The sequence below is a fragment of the Sapajus apella genome, unplaced genomic scaffold (genome assembly GCF_009761245.1).
Source record: "Sapajus apella isolate SASKATOON/1434 unplaced genomic scaffold, GSC_monkey_1.0 scaffold13, whole genome shotgun sequence".
Lineage (NCBI taxonomy): Eukaryota > Metazoa > Chordata > Mammalia > Primates > Cebidae > Sapajus > Sapajus apella.
The window spans coordinates 3,092,317-3,096,390 of record NW_022436953.1 but is presented as its reverse complement, the minus strand read 5'-3'; positions in this window follow the sequence as shown (position 1 = coordinate 3,096,390).

The window sequence follows — 4,074 nt, the reverse complement described above, 5'->3', positions numbered from 1 at the left end:
GAGCGAGTCTATTGGTGGCATTTTTCCAAAAGTGTGTGTGTGCTCACTTCATGTCTCTGGGTCACATTTTGGTAATTCTTGCAATATTTCAAACTTTTAGATTATTATTCTATCTGTTATGGTGATCTGTAATCAGTGATCTTTGATGATACTATTGTAATTGTCTTGGGGTACTACGAATAAGTCTTATTTAAGAAATACATTGACTGGGCATGGTGGCTCATGCCTGTAATCCCAGCACTTTGGGAGGCTGGGGCAGGAGAATTGCTTGCACCCAGCAGGCAGAAGTTGCAGTAAGCCAAGACTGTGCCACTGCACTTCAGCCTGGGCAACAGAGTAAGACTCCGTCTCAGGAAAACAAACAAACAAAAAAAAGAATTGATGTGATTGAACTGGGTTCACTTGGGTAATCTAGGTTAATTTCCTCATATCAAGGTCGGTGCTCCTAATCACAGTGCACAATTCTTGCTATGTAAGGTAAAATATTCACAGCTTCCAGAGATTAGGGTGTGTGGCATCTTTGGAAACCATTATTCTGCCTATTGGACTGGGAGAGGGAGGTGGATGGCGTGGAAGGATTTCCCTGATGTCTTTACCAGTAAAATGGGCTTCCAATAACTGAAAAGTTAAGAATTAAGAATGCAGCTAAAGGTCAACATTTTCTAGTAAACGATATTTCACTCTGCTGCACAGTCAGCAGCTGAAGACATAAGACATGACACTCAAGGTGCAAGTCAGTGCTATTAACTTCTGCCCACTTCCCATCCAGGAGCCCCTGCTACATGCAAGCTATCTTTGTGCAGGCCATCAGATATGTGTTAATCGCCCTTTAATCTTTGTTATATTTTCATGTTCCTATCTGATGTTAGACGAGCCCCAGGCCATGCGGTGGAATAACTGAAGTTTGTCTTTGGTGATACCCTTGTCTTCACCCTACTGCTAAGCAGACTCTTTTGTTTAAAGCACACATACAAGTATCGGAGGATTTTTTTCTTTTCTTTTCTTTCTTTTTTTTTTTTTTTTTTTTGAGGTGGAGTTTTGCTCCTGTCACCTAGGCTGGAGTGCAATGGCACAATCTGGGCTCACTGCAACCTCCGCCCCCTGGGTTCAAGTGATTCTGCTGCCTCAGCCTCTCAGGTAGCTAGGATTACAGGTGCCTGCCACCATGTCTAGCTAATTTTTTGTATTTTTAGTAGAGATGAGGGTTTCACCATGTTGGCCAGGCTGGTCTTGGATTCCTGGCCTTAGGTATCTGCCTGCCTCGGCCTCCCAAAGTGCTGGAATTACAGGCATAAGCCACCATGTCTGGCTTGTTTTTTTCTTTTTAAAGGTATGCATATGGGTAAAGACTGGAAGACAGCACTCTAAAATGACAGTAATTGTTAGTGGTTAAACTGTGGATTTCTTTCTTATTTCTCTTCTAAACATTATCTAATATTCTTTGTATTTATCAATAAAATATATATTCACAAGCATCAGCCATTTGGTGGAGAATGGTTTTCAATATGGAATTGAGAGCTGGAGGCCAAACCTTAGATTTTCTACTTTTATATCTGAGGAGGGAGTGTTGCTCAGAAGTGAGAAATATGAGACTCATCTGTAGCTGAGTTGGAGTTCTAATTCCTCCAGGTACAACCTAGTTGACTCCAGGCAGATGACTTCATTTCATCAGCTGTAAAATGAGAAAACTCAGTGTCTTTTACCTTAGAATGTTACTGTAAGAACTAAATTACAGATGCATGAAAAGTTTTTGGGCTGGTGTCTGGCATGTAATAGGCTCTCAATAAACATAAATGTTATTTTTAGAACTCAACCATTGCTTAACCCAGCCCTCAAAGCAAATATAAAATCCATTATCAGAGACAGCAGGAGTGGTCATACTCCTAGTTTCTGAATGTGGCAATCATGAACAAGCAGAATGTTTCCACTTAAGACCCTTCAATTTGAGTGAAAGCTCACAAATGACCTAATTATACAGATAAACTATTTGCAATGCAGAATATTAAAGCAAATAAAAAAACAGTCTTCCAAATTTATTTACTTATTAGTCATGGAGCACTTAGTATGTTCTAGCCCCTCTAGAGACAGGTTTCTATTCCTAGGAACTTATAGTATACTAAAGAGAAAAGAAATGAGTAGATAAAAAGCTATAAAAAGAGGCAAAGAGGCAGAATAGCTGGCATGGCATGGTGGGTGACACCCATAATCCTGGCACTTTGGGAGGCCTAGGCAGGTGGATCGTTTGAGCCCAGGAGTTTGAGACTAGCCTGGTCAACATAGTGAAATCTCGTACTTACAAAAAAAAAATACAAAAATTAGCTGGGCATGGAGGCACATGCCTTGTAATCCCAGCTACACTGGAGGCTGAAGTAGGAGGAGCATCTGAACCCAGAAGGTGGAGGTTGCAGTGAGCCATGATCACACCACTGCACTCCAGCCTGGGCAACAGAGTGAAAATCTATCTCGAAACTACCCCCTTCCCCCCAAAAAAACCCCCCGCAGAATAGACAAGAACTCTTGACTCTGGAAGGTTAAAGGAGAGGGCTTCTCTGGAGGGGTCAGGGAATGATTCATGGAGGAGGTGGGGTTTGAACTGGGCCTTCGAGGAGGTGTATGGCTTTGATGGGTGATGAGGTGATGGGAGGACATTCTGAATTTTCCTGCGAGCATTTTCACATACAAGCTGTTACCAGCACAAAGAGTCAGTCATGTCGTTCTCAAGAGCTACACTCTTTAAAAGAGGAAAGAGTTTCGGTTGTAATATTACATGATTCCTAAAATGATAAGTATGCAAAGAATTTAACATAAGATTCTTATGTTAAACAATCTCTCACAAAAGAATATATCAAAAATGTAGGAACAGTATCATCTTAATTATGTATGTCAAGTACACAGAAAAAAGATGAAATACTTGAAAATGTTAACATCTGTGACTACGTATAAAGAGTATGGTTTTTTCTTCTGTTTAGTTATTGTGCATATGTGTGTACTAAATACTCAGAAAGGAGTATATAAAACATATGTTCAGTTTTAATAACAAGAATATAAACACTTATGAACTCACCACCCAGGTAAAGAAACAAACCATTGCTGGGACTTAGAAATTCCCTTTTTTCATTGTGTGCCTGCCTTTACTGCCAGATATTACTGTCTTGCCTATTTCCTCAGAATTTTTCAATCTATGTCTCCCTAAACACCCTACTGCTGAAGTTTTGGGGAAAAAAAACTGAGTCTCAAGAATAAATCTACTGCCTATGAAAAAGACAATATTGCCACTCTTAGATGATGGCACTCAGGAGGCGATAAGGTGAACAGAGTCTCTGAGTGATAGTCCTGCTGTAGCTTTCCTGAGAGTTTACCTGCACCTTCTTGGACAAGACATTGGGCAAGACCCCTCTTCATGGGAACAAAACTGTTCTCCTAGGCTCTCCATCACTCTCTTCGGGACTGCCTTCACCCCTCTCTGATGCTGGTTCAACGTTTTCCTTTGTCCCATGTTCTTTTCATGATGACTGCCTTATTTTGTAAGAGCACTGCTTCCAAGAGCTTTTTGGAAAAGGGAGGATACATGGGATATTAACAATCTAACACCTTAAAAAGCTTAGTATTACTTTTATTCTACTCTCATCTTTAGTAGATGGATTGTCTAGATCTAGAATTTTTGTTTAGAAAATGATTTTTCTTCATTATTTGGAAAAGCTGTCTCCCCTCACCCCACTTTTTTTTTTGAGACAGAGTCCTGCTCTGTCACCCAGGCTGGAGTGTAATGACACAATCTCAGCTCACTGCAACCTCTGCCTCCCAGGTTCAAGCGATTCTCATGCCTCAGTCTTCTGAGCAGCTGGGACTACAGGTGCACACCACCACACCTGGCTGATTTATTTTTTATTTTTCATTTTTAGAAGAGATGGGGTTTCACCATGTTGGCCAGACTGGTCTCAAACTCCTGACTTTCAGTGGTCTGCCCATCCTGTCTTGGTCTTCCAAAGTGCTGGGATTATGGGCATGAGCCACTGTGCCTGGCTTTTCCCCTTTTAAAATTATTTTATTTTATTTTTAGAGATAGGATCTCAT